The 26563-nt window shown below is 38.5% G+C and overlaps 1 long non-coding RNA gene across 1 annotated transcript in view; it reads left to right on the top strand.

The window, feature by feature from the left end:
- The window catches only part of LOC148186285 (uncharacterized), a 146952-nt gene that overhangs the window by 50867 nt on the left and 69522 nt on the right, over positions 1-26563 (top strand). Inside the window, exon 2 of the long non-coding RNA XR_015775080.1 lies at positions 25507-25658. This is a non-coding gene — a long non-coding RNA (uncharacterized LOC148186285). The remainder of the gene's footprint in view (positions 1-25506; positions 25659-26563) is intronic.

The raw sequence follows: 26563 nt of genomic DNA, 5'->3' as shown, positions 1-26563 counted from the left end.
ATATATTGCACGCGGAACAAGACATAATACCTTTTAGAGTATAAATCTGTACAAATCATAACAGGAAAACAAATTTAGATCAAAACCTGGTGTGTCCCCAGCTGATGTTTCTTTTTCCATCTTATCTCTGCCTTTACATCTATGAGCAGCGGGTTATACGAGGGCCAACAAGCGGGGATCAGAAGCTCAGATCTTTCCAAACGCTGCAAAACTAAACAAACACATCAGAGCAGCAAAATAGTTTTTCATATGAGGACTCTTTCTATGAGCAAACATCAATAAATAGCAACTAAGAGCAGCTAGTTTCCACATCAAAACAACTTTTACATCCTCCCCAAAAAACCAAACATAAACAAACCAAATTGTTTAGAGGGAACATTTGAGGTAAAGATTTCATCTATTGTGTACATATATTCAAAACAATTTAAAATCATATAGTGAAAGTATAAATGTGTCTGGGTGGGATATGCAAGAACTTATGGCCCCTAAACCTCATTAGTGGATCCTATATGTCCACCCCATATTTGACTCCTGTCTTTGCATGATTACATAAACAGACAATATAAACACCCCGACACACACAGGAAATACTGGGCATCCGTCTGTCAACTAATCACCCGTAATTGTGTGCTAATAGTGAAAGCGATGCATGTGGAGGGGAAAGGAGGAGCACAGCGGGAGGGAGGGAAAAAGAAAAATAAACAACAGCAATAGGAAGGGGAAAAGGGCAATTTCAACCAAAAAAATATTAATGTAATCAAGGCAAATTAGTAGTTTCGGGATAACATTCCTGTGGCGCGGTGTGTTTATTTTGTAAGCAAGTCATGGAAAGGAGGTAGAGTAGAGAGAGGGCATAGCTGGACTCACCTACCGAACTGTATGAATGCCTCCACTGTAAGTTTTGTGACTCCTCTTCCTGTTTAGTGGAGCTAAGATGTACATCATGTATATATGATATGGCAAGAAAATCATAATGCATATTGACAGATCAGTTTATCCACCCTGCAAGTAACTGCTGATGAATAAATAAAAAACAGAGCTCTGCCTGCGCTGCATTCACACCTGCAAAAAAAACCCTCCAAATTTAGGAAGGGGACACAGAATGATACAAAGACACACACACACAAATTTTAATAAAATAAAAAATGAAAATTTGCTATCATCATGTCGCTCCCTGCCCTCTGTCCCGTGGAAGACAATAAGTGTCTACATACCTATATACTGTACTTACCTGCAATGCTTCAGCAAGAAAAAGATGATTTTTCTAAAAATGTGTCATAAATTTTGTTTAAAATTATCTTTTAAAGGTCTTTAGAGCATTACATTTAAGTATCTGATAGCAGTAGCAACCCTGTATGCAAAAGTTTTAGGCTTAGAAAAAATAGTCAGTTTAAGGCAACGCTCCTCTTAATCATGGCTCCATAATGAATACAATTGTACTTTTTCAATCAATCATATCGAGACACAGCGTCTGCATAATTTGTCAAATTAAGGACAAACAGTGGATACGCTACATTGAGAATTGTTTGGTTACTCTGACTGCCACGCTCATTCAGATTCAGAGGCGTAGAGGACGGTGATTTAGCTGTCATGATAGACTGTGAGCACATCCTGTTTTGTTTGTGTGTGTGTGTGTGTGCATTACTCAGAGTGCAAACTATAAGTACAGTATGGTTGACAGTGTGAATGGTGTGTGTGGGTGTCAGCGTCTCAGTTTTATTCCTCCCCTGTTAGCAGCGGCTGAGTGATGAGCGGCGGGGAGGGAGGGTCAAGACAGCAGCGCAGAAACAGTGTGACGCTTAACTAAACAAGATGTGCTTTAGGGCTTGAACTGTGCACCGTCCCTCATCTGACACAAGCGCACAAAGCTGTCAGACGCACACATAATACACACTTCCCACTCGTCAATTACATCTGCACTTCTGCGCACAAACACACCAGTGACTCCTGCTTATTTAGTTGGATGTTAGACTGTCCTCCAGTGAGGAGCGCAGTGTTGAAACAGTGTGTGTGTCTTGTGTAGGGTCCATATAGTCATGAAAAACCTGGAAAAGTCATGGATTTTGCAAATAGCAGTTACCAGGCCTAGACAACTAAATATACTCTGAAAGACTTGTTTCACAAACCTGTATAATAACAAATGATTGGTTCAAGGACTCTCAGAAATTTGAAAATGATTTTAATTTAATTTAATTTTAATCTATTTTTACAGATTCTGGCTATGATCATTGGTGAAATTTTTCTTGATTTTTAAAGTTAAATCACCCAAATGTTTTCTTTAAAAATTGCCAAGATAATTTAAAGAAAAAAATTGCCAGCATTTTCTAAACATGGCTTCCAAACCAAATATTTTAAAGAAAAAGTCACCAATTTCTCTTTTTATAGACAAAAAAAGGCTGAATTTTATATCTGTAAAAATTGCCAAAAATATGTAAAAATGAAAAGCCTAAATGTTTTTCTTTAAAAATCACAAAAACTTTTTTTTTTAAATGGCCACAAAGTTTTAAGGCCCAAACTGTTCCTTTAAAAATTGCCAAAAAATCAGAGAATAAGAAAAATGGCCAGAAATCTGAAAACAACCAACAAAGAGTGTCAGTGGCTGTTTCAGAGAACATATGGTCTTTCAAATTTTCCTAAAAGCAATTACATTTATTTATTCATTTATTAGTATAAACAGGTATGAACACGTTTAAGTTTCGCTGTGCAGACGGTCCTGTGAGATCTCGACCAGGCTGCAGTCCTTTCTCTAGATCGGTTCAGGCTTCTTATTTTTGTCCAAGAACTACAACAATCCATATGTGTACTGTGTGATGTGAAAAAAGGCCCGCTGATGCTCGATTTATATTTGCACAGAAGTCCAAGAGGCACCTGTAGAGCTTCCCAAATACTGAAATATATTCATTCAGTGTCTTTTACATGGCTGGATTCTGTAAATACACTTAGTTAACTTTGACATCTGTGGAAATACATGATTGATGAGCTGGATTTCAGCAGATTTTTTTGTTTTTTTCTGTGGACAGGAGTGAAGGTGGTTCAGGTTAGATGGCTGAACATGATGCAGAGAACGCAGTCACACAGCTCCCACTTGTGGTCGGACAAAATACAAACATCCCTCTCTAGACAACACAGACCCGAACAAGAGATCCAGTAAAAAGACTGTTGCCACTCACCACAACAAACTCCACAACAACTGACGGCGATCTAACAAAATCACACTTGCCATTACTCTTTGTAAATCAGGACAACTGGGACAGGGGAAGAGAGAAATAAACCTCGATAACTGTTTCACAATGTGGCCTTCTCGGTCGACAGGGGCTCGTTGTCAGACAGCATAAACAAATATGACGTAAGCGGACTGGTGTAAAGCAGGAAAGTAACTCGTTTATGAATAATGAGTGGTCACGGTCTCGGTTGGTTTGCCGCGGATTGGAGACAGATGTTGAAGAAAAAGCAACGCATGGGTGGCGTAATCTGGGTCAAGCTCACATGGAGAGAGACAAGTGAGAGCAAACAGAGAGGTCTTCTCCGAGCATCGCGTGACCTTGTGCCGGTGGTCGCTGAATCACTGCGGCTGCTCCCATCGGAAACAACAGACAATGTTAGGCTACTTACAGAACACACTGAGGTCAAGGCTGGGACTATATTTAGACAGCTTCCTTTTAAGGAAATTATGATTTGAAAAAAAAAAATCTACACATTGCACCTCAGGTTAGTACTTTTTTATGGTCTGCACTTTTAATTTGTTATGTCTTTAAATAAGAAAAATTAAAACAGACCTCAGTATGCAGATTGAATGTCACTAATGTTAATAAAATACTCCATCACTTCTGTGTAGAAAATAAAACATCAGCATCAAATATAAAATTTAAGACAAGGAGAAGAAAAATAAAGTAAAATATTTGTTGCAATGCATCGATTGTGAAATTATGACCAGATACTGTTTTTTTTTATTTTATTTGTGCTTCTTTTGTGCCAGGGTAACAAAGAAATCATTATTTTTAGACAAAAAAAATTGAACTGCTTCAAAGTCATTCAGTCCTTCATCATCTGTCTTTGATTAATATAACCATCTTTCACATGAAAAACTTTTTTTCTATATATATCATAATTCTCTCTCTTATATTTATTTGTCATTGCTATGAAGATATAAGATACAAAAATAAATCAACTGTGTTTATTGAAGTTTCTCACCAAAAACTAAATTCAAAAATCAAAATCAAAATCACATTAAATGCATCATGACATCTTTGTAATTTGCCCAATATTCATTATTACTGAGGAGCGATTGAATGCATCATACATTAACTCAGTACCACCTCTGTTAGCTGATAGTTCAGGTCACTGGTATGGAGGCCCGAATCTGTCAAAAAAAAAAAAAAAAAAAAGTCTCAATAAATAAATTAAAATGATGAAATAACTTATTATTTAATTTTCCATTTTATCTATTAATTTATGAAAATGAATTAAATATTACGTAACATCCAACTCTATACTCTAATTTAATGTGAGTATTGAAATATGAGAGCTACTTAAAATGCTAATGTTTCTCTGTTCTCTGCTCTGTTCCCTAGTTTCTCCCTAAATCTCTGTTTTTCGCAAACATGTTTTTTGTCTATTATTGACGACGTGTTGCCATTAGTCGAGCCTTGGATTTTAGCCTGCTCGAAATGAACGTAATGCATCAGAAAAACATTAGCGTCAACAAGGTAATTATTGGCTGATAAACTGGTGCATCCCTAGTAATATGCACGCTTGCTATTCGGAGCACTACGAATATGATTCTTTAGCTGCGTCCACTCCACACAGACACACAGATATACTTTTTTATACATAAAAAAACAGATAAAAAAGAGATACATACTTATGCTGAATCTGTAACATCATAAATCATATCATAAAAAGGTTGTTTTTCTTGCCCAATGTTTTGACAGTTTCTGGGATTTATTGTGTAATGTACTGGCCAAGGGTCACTGACAGAGCAATAAACCTTCACCAGGACTTGAACCAGTCGAAAATCACTGTTTGTACTGTTTTTTTATGAATAAGATGCCGAGCAGTCGTGGCACTAATAATAGCTTTTTACGTGCCAACACCTGCCTGACAGATGTGGGTGTGGTTAATGAAACTGTAGGGTGAGTGTAAGCAGATGGAATGATAATGATAGGTGATAAATGATATATGCTCACCATAAACCCCTCTTTACCACCTCGCCTGTTTTGGTTAGACTCTGTAAATGTTACGGCATGACTTCATGTTCCCACAATGTGGTGAGCTTCGTCACAAAGGAGCTCATCTTGTCTGCTTAGTACCATGTGTGGAACAATTTGTGCTGTCTGTTACTGAGTTGGACATTATTCATGAGAAAAAATGACCTGAAAGGCAGTTTTCTCTCATGACTGACTCGTTACACGTCAGCTGATCTTGAAGATTTCTGTTTTTTTAACGTCACAAAAGTGAGATTAAAGTCCACACTTACTGTCAGACGGGTTTTGTCTGCTTGGTGTTTCACCTCACTGTGGTGCATTTTTGTGAACACTGTGACCTAATTTTCTTCTTACTTTGCTATGTTTTTGAGGCTGCTAGTAAGTCATTAGTGACATATAGTTTTTTTTAGGAAATTCCTGCTTAGTGAAGCTTTTAGTATTGAAACATAATTTATCCAAATCTGAATGGCAGTGTTTCCCTACTGGGGCTCTGCAGCAGAATATTTAATAATGAGAAGGTCTTGCTACAGTTTTAAATGTTTAGACTAGGGCTGGGCAATATGGCTTAAAAATAAAATCTCAGATTTTTTCACACCATTTACAATTTGAATTGATTTTTTTTTCCCACTTAAAAACAAATGACAAAGAGTTTTAACTTTATCGTTAGCATTACAAATTAACAAAGGGCAAACTGGAAAATGTAGAGGGCTCAGGGTCAGTTTGGCATGTTGTACAGTTGAAACAGTAAAGTATAAATCATACAACCGTTGTTCAACTTTAGGTCCATGTTAACAAACAATGTTATTCGTTGTGTTCAAATAACTGTATCATAGGTCTGTTGTAGTGGAGTCACAGGCCATCCCCTCCAGCTCTCTGGCGATCTTTTCTCGTGTACGCTTGTACAGATGAGGCAGAGCAACTCCTGCAAAACGCTTGGTAGCACAAACCTGAGGGTCAAAAGTTTTCAGCATGTGTATGAACCTTTTCCACTGAATATATGGGCTCCGTATCTTTAGCGATGTGCATCATTAACAGCTCTGCAGCGTGTCGCTTACTGTCATACGGGACACAACGGGAAAATGATTCCACTAACGTCGGCTGCTTTTTAACTGACATAATAACAGAATTCATCAGGTGGCCAGAAACATGGCTCCAAACAAACGCTAATGTTGCCTGGTATCTGCTGAATGTGTAAATGGTCGATTGCTGTGTTTACAGTTTGTTTCGAGGCCCCCAATTGGCCAAAATCTAAATATATATTATTTTTATTTGCTTTGAGATAGTATACACTTTTTTCTCTTTTATAGAATATGTAGGTGTTGCAGCAGTTCCGAATGTTTCACACCATAAAACATGATGTTTTTATGGGACAAAGGTTTTCACAGTAAATCATGATTATCAGATTTTCTCCTCCCAAAAGTAAACTAAAAGTTTTGGCTTTTCTGAGGGAATAACTCACGTCACTGTAAACTGTAGTTCATTCAGTCTCATTAATCTATCAATTCTACTGCAGGCTGCAAGAAGGTATTATTTCCTTCCCAAAAAGCTTCAAGCTCCATTCATACTGAAGAGCTCCTCAAATACTGAAGCATGATTACCTCTGCCAGTTTCAATTACGATCAGGGCGCCGTTTCAGCATCCAGCTGCGGAACAAGAGCTGGAGATCCACAATGCAGCTCATTTCGTTTGGCCGGAAAGAATTTGCTTTTTCCTTTTTCTCTCTGCTTTGCTTGAAATGCGTTTTTGGAAAAATGCTCACAGGTCACCGATCACGGGGTCAGTAAAAGGAGCCTTAAATGTTTCTTTTGGCATGGATGTGCATGTCAACAGGAGTTTGGCAGAACAAGAAACCTCGGCACGATTCGGGCCCAAACTATGAATCTACATACCCCGGGCTCCACGGTGCACCTGACCTGCAGGAGACGGACGAGGAGAAGGAGTTCGAGGTTTAACTACTCATTTTTTCTTTTTTTGACATGCAGCCATCACTCTCGCTCCCTGTGGGGAGCAGAAAGGTCACAGCGAAGCCTTTCTCCTGGCTCAGGTTTAGCAGCGAGCAGCTCTGGCCTCCAGAAGAACTCCTATTCTGTCTGGCACATGTTGAGGCGCTCTATCATCTCTCTCTTTCCCCGACTCTCATGCTCTCTCCTCCCCGTTCTCCGCTGTCAGATCTGTCTTCACAGGGGCTTGTAAAATTACCTGGCAAGCACAGCTCAAAGCGCTGGATAGGACCGGTGTCCCCAGTGTCCCACAAACTTTTACAAACTTTTTTTTGTTTCATTAAAATGAAGAGTTCACTGAAAAGAGGTCCACTTTTGTGTGCCAAAGGGTCAATTATTAGAGAATTTGTTGCAAAGTTGTAGGGCGATTCAATATAAATTTATCCAATTCCAAACCTCTCTGAACAGTGGGTATTAAATTTAATTTGCTAAACATGTTGAAGCCATCGTGGCCAACTGGGTGTGCGTTTTTATTTCCTGTTCTTGGACAGGATCGCCTCCTCACAGTGGGTTCTGACAAAAAGAATAAGGTTTGCACTGTTGGGGAAATTCTTTCCACGATGTTCCCTGTGAAGACGCAAAACTTTGATGATCAGAAGCTTCAAGAAAACAGAAAGAGATCATTTGAGGCATCTACTGTTTATGCAGTGTCCTTCTTAATTTTTAATTAAGTTACACACTTTCTGTTGTCTCAACTTAGCTGTAAAACTTCTCGCTTAACATGAGATTTAATGTTTGCCATTGTAAATATTTTATGGCCTTTTAAAACTTCTAAGTGCAATAACAACAACAACTAAAAGATTTATTTGTGTTTTTTGGCCGCTTGGGTGCAGCTGAATCAAGCTGTGAACACAACATTGACACTCATCATCTTTTCAGCTTTTTAGTTGCCTATTTACACATCCAGTCGTTAAGAAACAACATTTTCATTCATTTTAAAGTCATGTTTTTCTGTTCACTTGATGGATGAACTCTAATATTTACTCTCTTTTAGCTCTGTTCTGATCTCTAACAACTCCTGAAGGAAATTTCAGGTTTTTCAGCTGCTTAATGCTCCACTATGGTCAGTAGCTAGTATCTAACTGTGTGTGTTTGCTGCTGAGCAGCGAGTGTATGCAGGGTTTTTAGTTTTTATTTATTGATATTCTTGTTTTTGCTGAAAACGGCTGTCTGTTGAGGAGGAAAGCAGTGCTATGAGGCTGAACCAAAACAGTAAAGTTGCAGCAGTGAGGTAAAACTCACAAAAACGCTCGGCCCACAGAGCCTGTCAGCGGCATGTGTGCATCACCTGAACCTTTTGTTTTTTGGCGAGCAGCCACCATGACCAGATGCTGAGTCTCACCCATTTTGTTTTTATCATGACGGGTGCGATTTTTAGAAAAAATAGAAATTTGATAATCATATTGATATTGTGCCACCTTAAACTACAGTTTTTATGTCTATATTTTTCAGACATGAAAAATTTCTATTTATATTTAACTCAGCACTTGGTGAGTTAAAATAAAAGCCCCCTGACAATGTTACCGTGGACAGAATCTCTTCATTAGTTAACACAGAGCTTTTTATTGTGATATAATTGCAGGGCAGTGTTGTTGAAAATGCAGTGGCTGCACGGCCACATAAATTGGTGGAGTACCAGCTTTGTGAAAAAGATGTGTGTGTCTGTGTGAATGCCACACACGTGAGAGCTGCAGGAGTTTAGCCAGGTAGCCGCAACATGCTGTGTGGCCTCAGTGTAAACCTCCGTGAAACCGAGGGGAGCTGCAGATTCAGGTGAAAACTCCTGACGGTTCATCACAGCAAGAATACATATATAAAATACACCTTAAGGAACAGATTTGACATAAAGCAAGAAACATGGTTTAAAACGTGACTCTCATATTTAATCTGACCTGGTGAATTTAAGCTATTGGGTACTTTCTGAAAGGATGGGACTGAAGATCCACATGTCAAAGTATCCCTGTGAGTGCGTGTGATTGTTTAAAAACGGAGTAGCAGTGGGCAACTTTCAAAGTCGAGTCCGTCACCAGTGTACCAACGTGTGTGTGTGTGCGTGCGTGTGTGTGTATGTGTGAATGTAACTACAGGTGTAAAAGTGCTTGGAGCTTTGAGCAAACTAGAACAACTCTGCGCAAATCCATTTACCATGTTCTGATATTGATGATCTGTTACTGCTGTAGGCGATTGCACAATTACCACAGACTCTGAGGGTGAGCTCGATTGCATCCCAGATGTCTGTCTTGTTGACGGTGGGAAAGAATGTTTTATGAAGCAGGGATGGTATTTATTTTTTTATCTAATGAGTGTTTCTGCAAGCACTCTGCCGTGTTGAATGTAACATCCTGTGAATTCAGATGGGTTTGATTTGCTGCAAGTGCGTCATCAAATTGCTCTGAAATTGACTGCAACAGTACCTTCGTCACTGTTATTGTTGTTATAGTTTTGTTGTGGACTCCGCCATCCATTTGTGTAATAGCGATTTTAAAACTGATACATTTCTAGTTAGAGTTCTTGGTTTGGACATTTTTGATTCTAGTGCATATATAAACGTTTTTCACCTAAACTAAACTCAGCATTTACATATGTATCCAAGGCTTCCACCTGAAAGTGATCTGACAAAAATGTTGTTATATTAGATAACATCAAATCAAAGCCACAAATACAACAAAGTTAAACTGCAAGTCTGTATTTGTTTACAGGGTGTTTTTTTAACCGAGGATGTAAATTAGATAAATTCCACATTGTACTGAGCGAGCACAGAGCAAAAGATGCTCTCGTACGTATGACTGAAGCTCCATCGGTGTGAGGTAGAGGGCAGTGTTGTATAAAAGCTTGTTGAGGACATGATGAGGCTCTCATCTGTGTAAATGTATTGGTATTTCCCTCTGCTGGTCCTTGAGCTGTCATCAGGTTCAAACAGCCTTTAACCAGGTTTAGATTTATATAAAACAGAGTGACTGCAGAGTTAACCATTAGATGCTGCTGAACAAGAACACAACACAAGTTATGCATGTGTTGTAAATCTGCAATAAAACAGGAAAAATATGTAGATTTAAAAAGGGTGTGAGAGTAAAGCCTCAAGTTAAATTTGTCAGGTTTTTAAGTTAAATGTAGACACACAATGCTGATTAGATAAGTAAACTTTAGGCAGAGTTTTACAGCATTTCAACAATAGAAATAATGGGACTGTAAGTCTGTATGTACAGTGACTACAGACATTGGAGCTCATTAAGGAACACATATTTTGGACAAGTTTTCTCATATTTTTGGTTCATATCGACAATTGTTATTTTGTTAGTAGCCAATAATTTCTGAGATTCACAAATGTTTTCTTGTTTTTGCGCTTTTCTTAGAAGATTTCATATTAATTTTGTGGGCTAAGACACCAGTTTTCGTCACTGAGCATTCTTCAGCTGACCAGTGCTGGAATGTAACTAAGTAAATAATACTCGTTTACTGTACTCAAGTAAAAGGAACTTTCACTTTAACTGAATCGTTTATTCCATTGATTAGAAAATTAATTGGCAACTTATCTGATAATCTGTTCATTTTTCATTCAAAAACATGTTATGGTTCCAGCTTCTCAAAAATGAGGACTTACTGCTTTTCTTTTGAATTATTTTGATTTAATTATTGATGGGTTTTTTTCTTCATTGAGTAGTTCCACTCTTGATTGTACTTACATACTTTTACTTCAGTCACATTTTGAGTGCAGGACTTTTAATACTATTATTATTATTTTGGTGATTAAATACATCCTCCAGCTGATTTTTTTCGTCTGCCAATCTCCTTGGCGGGTCAGTCAAAAGGTTAATTACGGACACTTCCTGGCCCTGTATAGTGTTTAGAGGGTGTTACTGATGCTATCATCTGACTGATGATAGAGTGGGATTCATCATTTAACAAAATTGAATGTTTGCTGCACCTGGAGCTGACTTTACAGAACATTTAGAGAAAATTAAGATTCCCTTAATGTCATTTAGACTCTATTCCAGACAAGTACACAGCCGAACAAAATTTTGTTGCATCTGGCTCAAGATACTAAAAACAATTTTTAAAAGAATAAAAAATCTATGTATAAAACAAACAAAAAAACAAAATAAGAATTGAGAAAATGCAGCTGCATAAGGCCCAGTTTGTTGCATTCTACTTTACTGCATGCTCTGCATGAAAAAGGTTATATTCTCACAGTGACTCGACTGCTTTCTCCCCCTAAATAACTGTAACACAGAAGGGAGTGACCAGCTTTAAATTTAGCAGAAACTATAAAACACTTCACGGTCAAAGGACAGCAAAATGTATCATTATATTTAATGTCTCTTTTGTTATATAAAGCTTCTCTTTAAAACGACATTTTTCAAAGGTGAAAACAGTTTAACTTCGTCGTTGTCGTCTTTTTTCATCAGTTTAAAATGTAACATTAGCTTTTTTTATAATACACATACATTTTATAGCTCATTTTTGAGAGGCAACATTAGATTGCCATAAAGTGTCATTTGCAGTGTAGCACACATTCCCGCTGTAAAATTGTGAGAGAAAAAATAAGATTTCAGAAACCTTGATGTCATTAAGTAACATTTTGAATGCCATGCTCAAGGGTGAGTTTAAGAAACAAAAACAGTGACGATGATTACGGCTAATGTCTTAGGCAGTCAGCGCTGCAACAAACCATGTACGCAGCATCATATTTCCGTGGACTTGTTTGGCAGTTGTCTCTCATTTCGTGGTTGCAAAATATCTCAGAGAGCCCCCGAGGGAGCCCACGGTTGGATTAGATACATGAGAGAGCCACCCAGGCTTCATCATCACATTATACAACACTCAGCGAGCGGCGTCTGGTTCGGCTCAGTGCAAAGTGAAAGTGATGGGGACCAGGAGGGATGCTGTGTGGAGGGGGGTTGATTGTGGTTAAAGCGCGGCCATGGGAAGACGAACATGGAAAAATCTTGGAAATGAAGCGTGTCCGTCTGCAGAGGTGACGAGCAAACAGAGCAGGGCTGCGGAGGACAGGATGATGATTTTGGAAACCACAATCTGAAACCCCCTAATCTTTAATGTATGACACCCACACACATGGAAACACATGCAGCGAAAAATAGCATGCAGCAAACAGACACACACACACGTGCACACAAACAGAGAGTGTAAAATAAATAAACATACTCCATTCGAAGTTAATATAAATTTGGCTCGCTAACTTCTAATGGAGTATTTTTATTTATTTTCCAAAACCTGTATAAATAAAGGCAGTTAGGAAGTTAATATGCTGGCTGTGTATTCAAAAAGTAAATGTAAACATTTTATCATACGTTCAAAAGCATTATCAGCGAAATACACTGAACAAGTTAGTTAAAGTTCAAGATCTAAAGGCCCAGAAACACCAACTCAACATTAAATAACTAGTGGCAATGAAAGCCGACTGTCGTTTGTGTCGTCTTCGTCTTGGCAAAAAAAATTGCACTCAAGCACACCGCAAAAGCTATAGCCAACGGCCAACCAACATGTACGCTCTATCCCAGCATGAGAGGAAATAACTCTTCATAGCAGCAGATGGCGGTCATCTGTATTTGTCACTAAGAAAATCAGGAAGACAGACAGGACAGATTTAAGACACTAGTTAGCCAGTACGCACATTAGCAACACAACCAACCAACAATGTGCTAGCGAACAATGATTTAAACGATTGTAAATCATTTCCAAACTATCTTACTTAGTATAACAAGTAGTGGATGACAGATTATTGCCCTGGCCGATTATCGGGGTCAATATTTGGCATTTTGCTGGTTATCTATATCAGCGTTTTATTTTAACAATAACCAATAAAATTAATTAATTGTAAAGTGCAAATAAAGTGTAAGCATGGGAGGAACTTTTACTTTGTAAAACCTGTGCTGACACCGTGCGCTGCACCGTGCTTCACCGTCAGGTGGGGAGAGACCGTGCGTCAGGTGAGAGAGAGACTCTGTGCGCCACGGAGCTGCAGTGTTACGTGAGAGAGAGCCCAGTGTGTATGACAGCTTTGTGACTCTTTATAGTTTGTAAAGTTAAAATCTTCAGCAGTTATGTGTCAACAGTCTGTGTCCAGTGTTCTTAATGAGTCTGTCTAATTTCGTTGTGCATCTGAAACGGTTAGTGTCCTCATTTTATGGAAAAAATTGAAATTCACCTGCTCTGTGCTGGAGGCTCACACGTTTGCGTTCTGATGCTGCTCAAACCGACACCGAAATGGCTCGATTCAGTTAACAAACGTGTTAATAATCATTGGGTAGATTGATCATCGTCAATATTACAACTACAGTGTGTATTGCTACCGTCACCCAGTCATCGTAATCAAAATCAGCAACATACTACAAGTATATGTGACGTGTATTCAAACTGCACATTTCAGAGAGTGACTTTTTAGAGTGACCTTCCCAGGTACACCTTTGTTGTGATCATGCTATTTAATCAGCATCTTGTTTTGCCACACCTCTCAAGTGGATTGATTATATTTAAAAAGAAAACAGTGTTCACTAACACAGATTTTAAAACCAAAATGTGAGAGAAATCAATCTAATGGTTGCAATAAAAAAAGCCTTCGATCTTTAACTTGAACCTGGGAAAAATGGGAGCAAAAACATGTTTCCTTTAAATTTTGGTCAGAGTAAATGTGCTTTCCACTGCTGCGGTTCATGCAATCGCATTGACACAAGAGAAACACACTCTCTGCTTATCCACAGAGGTGCTGCAGGGACACGCTCAAACATTACACAATACCACAGGATCAGGGCACACACCTTCATCATCCTCCTCATTTCCACCCTGTCAAATTAACAGTGTGTTCTTGGGAGAGGCAGCGTTGTGGGGACGATGTCGGAGCGCCTGATTGAAGGGCTTCCGAGAATTCTCTGGCTTTGTTGTGCAGCTTCCCCGGCGCAGCAGCCGGAGGTAATGGCTTTAGCAGGGGCAGGTACACAAAGCTCCAGTGGCCACAAACCGGAGCTGGACAAACTTTACTGTTGACATCTGGAATTTCTTTCCTCCCCTTCCTTTTTTATTTTCTTCCTCCTCTTCCTCCTTTTTTCCCCCCCGGTTTGATTGAGGGCTGACTCGCTCGGTACAGGATCCATCATCGTAAAAGCGTCAGCCGGCTAAATATAGACATTTGTTTTCTTGTGCCTGTTCTGGCGCTGCATATTTTACCACACATGATATCATGCCCTCCTCTGCTGTCGGCCTGACCGCACTCTGAACCCCTACAGGGTTTCACTGTCGTATGTACACACAGCGTAATTATCATAATGGAGGCTGTCACCGGCAATTAATCTCGCATCATAGATACTTTGTGTCTTATCAAACCCTCGTCTGCTGTGGCTTTGACAGGGCAGACAGAGCATTAACCCCCCCAAAATTTAGTGCTCACACTTTGTCATTACAGAGTGGATAATGCCACTGGCAGTCCATAACATGCTTTAGCTTGTCTCAGCTAAATATGCTGCGGTTATTATTTCCACTGCAGTGACCACGCCCATCATTCAGTATTTAAATAAGTCTCATATCTATAAAGAGATTTTTAGCTGAAAGCACGTGGAGATGTCTGTATTGCTGTTGTGGGTTTACCTCACGCTTTGTTTTATTGTCTACAGCACTTTCTCATATTTCTTAGCACCCTTTACTGTATATTGTCCATAAAACTTCTTGTTATTCAGAATATATGGTGAGGGTGTAATTATGTTCAAGAGTATAAATACTGCAGATTACATGTAAGAGGATTACTGGTTATAATTTATGTGGTTATAGAGAGTAAATTAAAAGTAAAAGGAGAGTAATTACACCCTTGATTTGAAATTGCTTCGTTAGATCTGTTAAAATAAGATGTAGTTGAATACAATTGATAGAAATTAAGGTTATTTTGCTCGTAATTTAAAAGGAGTTTTGCTTGCCACTGGTTGCTATTGAAATTTCATAACTAAGGTGAGTATATTTAGAAGTGATTCTTTATTAGTTGCATGTATAAATTTTAGATCTATAGATTTTAAAGCTATAGTTACGGAAAACTACAGATAGGTTAATTATTACCGCTGAATTTGGGCATTCAAATTGATTATGTCCCAATAATGTGACTCAAAACTGGTAATTAGTTATCAGAAAATTGACAGGAATTTGATTTATAAACTTAATTTGTTTTACTATGTTTGAACCACTACATTGTATTGAAGAGCATGAAAGTGAAAATTCATGTCTACAGTTTATAAATGTATTTTGTGCCTGGAATCCCAGAGGCCTGATTTTTGCAAAATTAACTGCCAGAGGACATTAAAACAAAGTCTCCTCTGGGTAGGGGTCTCCAAAATACAACTTTTTGGTGTCTGGAGCTTTAGTAGTTATCAACATCACTATATTTAAAGCTATCATGGATGAATTACATCAATGCTAATAATAACAATCTGAGAGACAACTGGACAATGCCTGACACAGCACAGTGACATGAATGTGCAAAAGTGTCCACTAATTATAACAAATTTATGATTTGAGGTTTATTGCATAAGATTCAGTGTTTCTGTTACACAAGTTAGGCGCAGCGCTGAGGGTCCGTCCCCGAAGTCGCTCTCCTCCTACAGCCGTCATGCTAACAGTTAGGCCTGTCATCATCTGTGTGCGAGTGAACTCACCAATTGTCCCTGGTACTGGATGGAGCGCTCATAAACAGCTGCAAGCAGTTCTACAATGAAATAAGATTTTAAATGATGATAATAAGAAAGAACATCATAGTGTGGTGGTCAATATTGTTATTGTGGCGAAAAGAAAACTTAAATGATAATTTGGATGAAAGATGAAGACAGCAGGGCAAGGAAAGGCTGAGCGAATCAATACGCTGCACGCAAAATTGTATTCATTTTACATATTAAAAAAAATGTGTGTCGGTCAATGTTGATATTGTGGCAGGATGTTAAATATAAATCAGTGTTTGTGAAAAACAGATATTTTTTTTTATTGTCATTTCTTAAAGAAAATGAAATCTAAATCATCAGGATTGAAAACCACATACCTACCAAACAAATATCCAAATAGTAAAATATTCAGGTCCAGTCCTACTTATAGGCCACTGTCTGAAAACATTTGTCATTTATTATGTTGCCTGCAGGTTTGTCACAAAGACACTAAAGCTATAATCCTCTTCTTCAAAACATAACTGCATCCTCAACTTGCAAATGTGCAACAGTTGTTATAAATTGTAGCCTTTCTTACAGTGAATATGAATATAAACAAGTCCTGCATTATGTCTGCAACTGGCTTTCATGCATGTATACGTGGAAACAAACCGACAAAACCCAGACTCAGAGAGTCATATACAGGTTATACAAACTTGACAACATTGCACATTCACGCTGCTGAAGCTGCAGTGTCAGTCATTTGCACGTGCATGCAGTGCACATGAAACACACACAGTCACATGTAGTACCATACACACACAAACAAAAAACAGGATGCTGCTACTGAGACAGGACTCCCCCTCTCTCCGCTTTATGTCTCCGTCCCTGTCTCTGTCCCTGTCTCCCTCCTTTGACAGGAATCACATGAGGAAACATAAAAAAAAATGTAAACACAAATCACAACTTTTCCTACACCCCCACGGCTGAAATGCATCACTGCCGCTAAAGGGAAGGGGTGTGCAGGGAAGTGATGTGTGTGTGGCTGTCTGTGATGTTTATATCGGTGATTTTTTTCTTTAACCATGTTATATTTAGGATTCTGGGTGTCATTCTGGACTTTTGCCTTGGAATTTGGGATTTTTACTGTTTTTCCCCTGATGACGTTTTTTTTTTTTTTTTTTTTTTAAACTATTTATGGCATACAGAGAAAATACATGCTATTTTCACTAGGTGCACTGCCCACAATCAATGTTGCTGCAAACCATTGACATATTCAAGGCTGTGATAATCAAAAAGTAACAATTTTTGTGTGTTTTTTTTTAAATCTAAAATCATAGCGGCATCATGGCGTAACCTGGCATTTACAGGGTTATAATGAATGAAATTACTGAATATGTGATATCTATGATAAGGACTGATGTTGATTAAAAAATAAACTCAATGAAAGTAAAAAATAATATTAATCTATAATATTTTTTTAAAGCTTGATTATGAAAAGCTAATTTTGTGCACAGAGCGATACGAGTGTGTATAATATTAAAGAGGGCCTTAAGGGTTAATGTCCGTGCTGGGAGTTGTAGTGCGTTTGTGCTCACGTGTCCTCGCCGTCATGTTCCTTGCGTGTGAACAGCCCCATTCCTCCCCACAGCTAAAACCCTCCGCATTGAGCGTTTGGGAGTTGGTGCCCCTGTGCCTGGGGAGTGAAAACCCCAAAGAGTCTGTTCAGTGATTGAGGAAATGTTTGGCTCGGCGAGTTTACTCCCCTTTGAGGTGTTTGTTGGCCGAGGCTGATCCTGACAACCCTCCGGGGAGCGCGCTCAGTAGGCCTCTTCAAAGAGCCTCAGCTCCCCAAGCAGGAAGTCCAGCCCTGCGCTGCTTGGAAACAAGATGAGGCAGCAAAGGAAGGAAGGTAATCCATGAACACGCAATAGTGCTACTGTCCACAAAGCAACACACACACACAGGCACGCACACACACACACACACACACACACACACACACACACACACAGGCACATCCGATCAGTGCCTCCTGACACCCACAAAAAGGGGTATTCCTTGGACCCCACAGACATTTAGCTTGATTTATCTTGTGTTTCTTGCTGTTGAATAGCCAAGGTGATCACCAGCAGCTCCGTGTGGGTGATTCTGGTTTCCTGTAGCGCAGCTTTGTGTGCGTGCAAATACTCCAAAGGTCACGGCTGAAGGCATTCGCCACAACAGCAGCACGCAGCCCTGTGGCCACATTCTTACCTTCTAAAATAACCAGGAGTTTGAATGAAATTTGGTACGCAGTATCAAATATGATGGATGGGAGGTTACCGTTTGGAGCCAGGTTGATTTATTTGTCTCGGGAACAAGTATAAAAGCACATCAGTTGCACATTTTTTGGAAGCAAGTGAATGTATTTGATTGTTCTTCGTGGCAGCAACGTTGCATCCTGCTGCTAAGCTGTTGCACAAAACACCCACCTGTCAGAAAAAGATTGATGACTCACATTTCATGGCCCTTGAATAAGACACAGGATTCAAGGTTGAAAGAGTGCTCCTGTATTGAATAAATTTAATGTGTTCCTGAAGGCGAGACACCGCAGGTGAATTCATGTTCTCATGCAATGGTCAGTTTCTAGATTTTGGGCTTTTTTGCTACTGTAACTTGGGCTCTGTCAGACTAGTTGCAAGAAAAGTTCAAAAATACACATTTAGGTGTTTGTTTTTGTTTTGCATATTAGCACATATTTAGTTAGATAATGCCTCATTGTAATATTTAAATTTAAAATTTCAGAAGATTTGTGATACAAAAAACAAGTGTCCTGATTTAAGTTTCATGGTGGAATTTTTACCTTTTTCATGTCTTTTTGTCTAAAAATGTAAATTTGTTACACTCTGTGTCAAAAATCTCCACTTGAGTAGCACTTATATGAACCAAATTTTCCAGTTTCACTCCTGTCTATATTCTGAAGGTTTTTACAAGAGGATTCGTTCATATATCATTCATATCCTGATTTTTACATCATCTTATTTCTTGAATTTATGGCTATATTTTGGGATATATTTATTTTTATGATGCCATATTTACACTTTTTAACATAAAATTTCAGATAATTACAATACAAAAACCTAATTGTTTGTAAATTCCTTGTGTAAAAACTTTGAAACTAGGCATCACCACAAAACTTCACCAGTTATATATTTTTTTACCCTACTCACCTGTCGTGCCTTCCCTTTAGGAGATGCAATGACTCTTTAGTGAGAGATTTGGGCTTATTTCAGCTGTTCCATCTGAAAACCACTAGAGAGCAGTCTTCAATTGATTTTCCATGAATGAGGTATTCGCTCACACTGCGGCCCACAGCTGAGTGAGAATGTGGCTGGAACTGAAGTCTGATGTTGTTGCCAATGAAATCAGTAGCCTGGCTCCCACAGTGAGACCCGGCCTGGCCCGGCTCATATTATACAGCATGCGGTAATATTGTGGCAGCAGGGAAATTAGTTTTTGCGGTGTAGCGTCGGTGAGGTAAAGATTAGCTGTTTTCGTTGTTGTAACATGACTCAACGTGGAAGCTGGAAACCTATAATATAAGACAAGACGACATGTTCGGGTCAGTTCGCCGTGAATTGAGAAATTTCACTTATTCAGTAAAAGAAGCACAGATGGGTTTTTTTTCTTAAAACCACCACATTTTGTCAGAGTTCACCCTCGATTCAAGTATTTCACATATTTTTGTTTTAAGAAAGAAAGTGAATACCTTCCTCGCTATTGCGTAAAAATGTCAGGAGAAATCTTTTAGTTGTATTATTTAAATCAAATATGTTGATAGGAATATTGATTGTAAAATGTGGTTTATTGAACTTATATTTACATATTTTATTGATCTTACAGTATAGTTATTTTAGGAACAATGCAATGCATGACTGATATTTTTGTACATAAATATAAAATTTTTTTTAAAAAAAGTACCCCCACTGTACTCCAGATTTCCCCTTAAGTACTTTAAATTCATATACTTTGCAGTAACTCAGCTGAACATTTCACCCAAAGACAGTTTCTTTCCATCATAAAAATCATTTAATAAGAAATACTGAATATTTTTTCCATTGATGTCTCAGTAAAGACATTTTTTTACCTGTGCGTTTTATCATTTTAATTTATGCATTAAAATAAGTCAGGCCTCAGTATATTTCATGTTTTTTTTCCCAAAGTTTACAGCTATAATTGGGTTGAGAAACTCTCTTAAAGACTGAGTGGTACTATGAAAAGAAAAGATGCATGCTCATAATAATTCACCACCTTTCAGCTTCTAAATGTTGCTCTTATCATTCAGTTCTCATGGAGGCTTTTATGATGGAAGTTGCTCATAGTGATTAACCCACAGAGTGTTATCTCCCAAATCTGCAGTTTCTCTCAGTGCAGAGCGTTTTAGTGTCTTTCAGCTCATTTTGGTTTTACAGCTTTAACTTTACTGTTGTGTGTTGTTTTCGGCTGCAGCTGTTTTCACTAAAGCCCTAAAAGCCCACTTTACACTGCCTGCCACTTATTTATGCTTTCAGCATTCACACAATAGTTCTCACAACCTTTAGTCCATCCTCTGTACCGTTTTGGATTGACTAATATTACTTGACCACAGCTGCATTGCCTGATATCAGACAGATTGACTCTTTTTCATTAAACTGCATTTCCTGCAATGCTTTGAAAAGTATTTCGGCTATCAGCATTCACACTGCACTTTCTGAAGGACTCTGCATTTACTGTTTCCATCAGGAGTAGGTGGAGAGCATAAGGAAGAGTGAATATTGGACCTACATCTATTCACAATAACACAACTCCAAATAAACGCCAGTGTTGTTGCTTATCTGCCAGATGTGTCAATAGGCAGCTGTTTACTGGCACGTTGCTAATGAGTCAATAATATGTCACGTTATGTTTACAGCTTGTTTGTACTTCATTTAAGTGGCACAAAAGTCAGTTTTTGCAGGTTTGAAGTAAATCCATTTTTGGGTAATTACTTTATTATGACTTTACTTTCAAATGCAGAGAGCCACTAAACAGACTTAAGTCATTAAAACTGACCAGCTGGCCAACATCGACTTTCTTTGGGCTCATTTATACTCCCGAATATAGATTTGTCCGTTTCAAACACTGCATATGTTACTGTTCCTATACGTAAATGTGTCCTTTATGTTGGCATGGATAGCCAAAACTTTCGCAAAACCGCAAACACAGGGACAGGGAAGGAGGTCGCTATAATGTTCTTTTGATGGTGGCAGCGCTGTAGATGGCGATGGTCTGTGAGGCCATTAAATATGTCAAAGCGTGGATGGAGAATTTTTTTTTACTGATTCATGGTGTTCATCTATTTCTAAAATATCTTTGTTGTCTTCTACGGTCAGTTCTCGCCTAAAGTGCGCTACACTGCCCCCATGATCTCTGATGGTACTGCTCCATTTCGTCAGTATTCGCAAGATTTCAGAAGAAAAGTGCACAGATACAGGCGAAATGAGCGCCGAGTACGAACAGAAGATTCCATCCGTGTCTGTTTGCGTTTTTAACTTCGAGCATAATACAGCCCTCAGACCTCCATGCTCTCGCTAGTGTTTATTTTTTAAACATTACCCAAAGCCTGTAATTTTGCAGATATATTGTGGTATAAACTGGCTTTAACCTTGTCGGATGGACTCTGAAAATCTGACTGTGGAAAAATGGTAAACAACTTCACAATGGGAGATGATGAGAGGCCGAAGCCTTAGAGAGCTATAATATTCCCTCACAATAGCAAGAAACTGCTGCCAACACCTGATTCCAATCATACGTGATCATATGTGATTATTAGCACCTGTGTGTGTGTCCCCCCTCCGTATTTCCACCCTCCCACACACACACACACACACACACACACACACACACACACACACGTATAAATGCTGTAATACTAGCAGACAATATGTTTTCATGCATGATCAGCAGATATTATTCCTAGTATTGGTATAATATTGGAACGGTAATAGTTCCTGTGATGGATCGGTCAGCCCGTCAGACATCCGGAGATTTTATATTAATATCTGAGCCAAGTCTCTGCAACACAACCATCAGTAAAAAAACGCTGAGCGCTGCACTGTTGGGGCCAGGCATTACGCTGCCTCAGAGAGCGCTCATTATTTTGCTGCTGTTTGTTTTTATTTCCATCATTTGTTAATCAATTAACACCAATTTAATTTGCTGGCTCGTCCGACATGATGGCTGACTTTTCATGCAGAGGACGTGAACACCTCCCTACTTTTATTTTTCAGTCAGAAGTCCTGGCAGCATCTTTCTCTTTTGGCTCAGCAGCTTTAAAATCCAGTCCATTTGTCAGCAGTCCATCACGAGGCCAACACTGCTAATGACTTTAGGTAATACTGTTGGCAAACTGAAGAATACAATACACACCATCCATTTCACCCACATCTCCCAGTGCCTGAAGCTGTTTATACAGTCTATTATGCATTATAAATAGTTTTTGAAACTGGTTGGCCATGGATAACCACTTCCAGCTATTCCTCCTTTTTTAGAGCAGACCTCATGAAAGATACAGCAAATAAGGAATATGGGTCACAAAAACATTACACGTTTCTTTGTGCAATATAATTACAAGTTGTAGTAGATAGTTTTGTATTTATAATGATACATTCGGTGGTACAAATGCAGAATTGGTATTTACTTTTCACATGCCAAACCTACGATGAGCTCATGAAATGTGATGCAATGAGTATAAAGGAGACAGTTTTTGTAGACCAGCTAACATTATAATACTGCTCACAGACCTTGACCACATATGATTTGATTTTCTGCTGCTCATGTGCAGTTGAGGGTGTTGGGGCTAATTCAAGTGTTTGTCATGATACTGGAATTTTTTACTTCAGTACAATGCCCTGAAAAATACCAATATTCAATACCGCAAGGAAAAATCGACAGTAATGGCATACAACTTACATATATATATATATATATATATATATATATATATTATATATAAACGCAGCAAGGGTTGGTTGGTTGGCCCAGAGATCAGTAGAATGACTGTAGATAACATTAACAGTAAGAGAAAGCGAAAAAGTACAGCTGGCACCTGTGTATTGATACAAAAAACAGTATTAAAACTGCGTCAAACATTCATAATTGATATGTATTGAAATGTATCTCTATTTGTGACAAAACAAATACACATGCCTCCTCTTGTACTAACTTGAAAATGAAAAGTCGATGCCCGTTCTTCACAGAATTCCCGTATTTGGAGCCGATCTTCCAGGCGTTGGTTTTTTAATGTGTATTAAAATATTGTTAGTGGGACAGATGTGGAGCTCTGGGTAGACTCGTGCTAAAATGATCCTTTTTTCCTCCATATTTACCACAGCCGATACTTACGGAAGAAAGAAAAGATATCTGCTGGCTATGATTGAATGTTTCCTGTCACATGACATACTGTGCACGCTGCTGCATCTCAAAAGTTGGACATTGTTTGTCTGAGGAAGCAGCTAAAAACTAGGCGCTTAGGAAGACATTCTGAAACTTTATGAACATTATGAAAGTACTTTGATTAGGGATGAGCGAGAACACCAGCATCTTTATCTGTTCACCTAACTAAATTATCTGCATCTGTCCTTACTTGTAACGGGCGGAGATTACCCCGAAAGTGGATGTAGCTGAAACAGGAAGTGAGTTGGACCTAACTGGAGATGGCTGTTTTAATGCTGCCTTCACATGCTCCTCAGAAATATTGTATTTACCACATTTACGAGTTATGAGTACACGAACTGCCCTCCAAACTCGTAATTACGAGTGAGAAACTGGTAAATTCCAATAATACCTGACTTGCCGAGTTTTGACATTTGTGTGAAGTTGACAGTGTCAACAACTGACGATAAAAAAAAAAAAAGTCATTATTTGCACATTATTTGTACTTGCACATTTAAGTATACGCATCTATTAGCTGTAGTAAGCAAGCCAACTACTAACTATAAAGCATGTCAGGCGAGTATATTAACATTGCTAACGTTATTTTATAACGCAAGATACCGACTTGATGTCTGAAATGCATAAAAATGTCGGGCAAAAGTCAATGTTATGTCAATAGTAAGAAACTTTTTTATTAATTCACATATTTAATATAATTTTTTGATCACATGTAAAGTGTAATATGGTATTAATGTTAACTGATGTCCATGTAGAGTGATGAAATATAAAAAATATCTGAAAAATAAAATACACAACAAGTCGGAAGAACGACTTCCCAACTTGGACACTACGACCTTCCGAAATCACATGAATGCAGCATAAGCTTGAAATTGATTTGCGTTGATCAGAATTTGCTGTTTTGCTGTTTGCTGCTGTTGTAACTATTTAGCTACCAAACTGAGCGTCTTGAGTACAGGTACTGACTCATTTTACTCTGACTCTTGTAAACTCGTAAAAAGTACATCGTTCATACTGGATGCTCATTTCATCAAAGTATTCGGCTCAACCCAAACATTGATGCTTTAACTGAAAAATTGAATGCTGTGGCTCAAATGTTACCGTAGAATCATGTATTTTCTGATACTCGTGCAGCTGAGTGGTACTTTTTCGTGCTCTGGTTGCACAGAAGCTGCTCTGATTTGCTTCTTGGCTGCAGCAGCAGAAGTGAAAGAAACCAGTAGTCTTGTTTATTGGCTCCTATCTGTCTGTCAGCTGGGCAGCAGATACTATCTCACTGGCAGTCATGGGTACGCAAATGTGGAGTGAATTAACCAAACGTGAAGCCGCAGAGACCCTGCAAGGGTTTAACCAAAGCTTAAAAATTATCATGTGCTTATTATGGTGCATTTTAAGTGGATATAGAGTATTTTGGCTTTCATTCTTTTAAACCTGAAGTGACGTCAGTTTTCTTGCGCTGCGCTCAGACACCTTTCACGTGCATTTAAACCTTTGAAACCTGAGCAAAAAGGTTGTTTTTGTTTGGGGGTTTTTGGCTAAAAAGGCACTGAGCAACTTTCAGAGAAAGAGATGTCCTACAAATTGCAAGATTTAAGGAAAACCGTAAAATTAAACTAAAACAAGAGCGGGAGAAATTATTAGGAGTTAATAATAATATTTTAAAAATAGGAAAAAATGCCCAAAAAACTATTCTTCTTCTTCTTTTTTTTATTATTATTATTATTATTATCATTATTATTTAACTTTACCTTTTTAGTTTTGAGGGGGTTTTTTTTCTAAATTTTAGGTAATTTTCTCATAACTTCCCATGTTTTTCAAAGCCATCAAACCAATTTGCTCGGGTTTCCAAGGGTTAACTTATTATTATGAAGTAAGTGTGGATTGCACATTTTAATGGCTATTGAATGATGACACCATCTGCGTTTAGATTGATTTCCAAATGGCGTCGACTTCACTTTCTACAGAGTACTATCTCCTGCAAATAAAGTTCAATGCAAGTTTTTTGCAGTTGCTGTTTTAGCAGTGGAAATGGAACAGTTGAAGTAATTAAAGAAAACTCTTTGCGACAGTGGCACCAACAGAAATGTGACGTGCCCAGAAAAAATAAGATGAAAAGTTATCAGTTTCCACTTTGATTAATATATTTGCTTCGTCTTCTTCTTCTTCTTCCCTTTATCCCGCTTTCTTTTCCTCCTCATATTCGTCCCCGCTTGTCTCCAGGACAGTAGCAGAGATAAGAAGCTCCCACAGTCCAGTTAAGACCCAGGTGAACATGGGGTCACAGGGGGTCACGCTGTCAGACACAAGAGACTGATGGAGGGCTCTAATCCCGCCAGTGTCATGAAGATGGATCAGATGAAAACACTCACACGGTAACACACACACACACACACACACACACACACACACTCATGCACAAATATATTCACAAGCATCAAGACGTATAATGACAAAGAATGATTAAAAAAAACAACATAAGCTCTCTTACTCTCTTTTTCCTAATTTCAAACTCCCATTTCTCTCACACACAAACATACACATACACACACACATGCCCACACACACACTCTCACACACACACACACACACACACACACACACACACACACACACACACACACACACGGTATAAGACTGACAGAAACAGGTTGTCGGCAGGGTGAGGGGAGATGTGACTCATGTCCAGCTCATTTATCTGCAGTCCGTGGTGTGTATGACTGAGCGCGGGTTCACATACTTCAGAGTTTCTCACACAAACACTCTTGAAGTTTTTCAAACACAGTGGTGCCAAAAATGCTGCACACACACACACGTTACTGTAACTGTGTGACACATTTTGCAACAAACTGAGAAAAATCTGGTTCATCACTAAAAGAGGAAATTCAATGAAGCAACCCTGCTTGTTAAAAGATAAAACTCGTGTTATTTAATGATTTTCTAACCATTAAGAAATCCTGACGAAAAGACCTAAACAGTCTGTTTCTATGTCTCTCAATGCAAAAAAAAAATCTTAAAAAGCAGGTCAGTAATTTAAAGTTGAAATTTTATCAAAGGTTCAGTGTTGTCCTAAACAGCTTGGCACTGTAGTTTTCAGCAAACACTATTGAAACTTGCTTAAACAGTGTGTTTTTTGGGACTCATTTTAGCTGTGAATGTATACACATTTGGGGCATTAGGGAGCATTTACTGCAGCAGGATAGTGAAGGTGGCTGAAGTGCCAAAAACTGCAGTTCCTCTAATGACCACTAGAGGCTGGCTCCAAACGCAAGTAAATCCC

This window comes from Plectropomus leopardus, chromosome 19 (assembly GCF_026936395.1).
Source record: "Plectropomus leopardus strain MGB_pleo_1.0 chromosome 19, ASM2693639v1, whole genome shotgun sequence".
NCBI lineage: Eukaryota > Metazoa > Chordata > Actinopteri > Perciformes > Serranidae > Plectropomus > Plectropomus leopardus.
The sequence above is the reverse complement of the archived record's forward strand: the minus strand, read 5'-3'. Positions and strand labels throughout refer to the sequence as shown.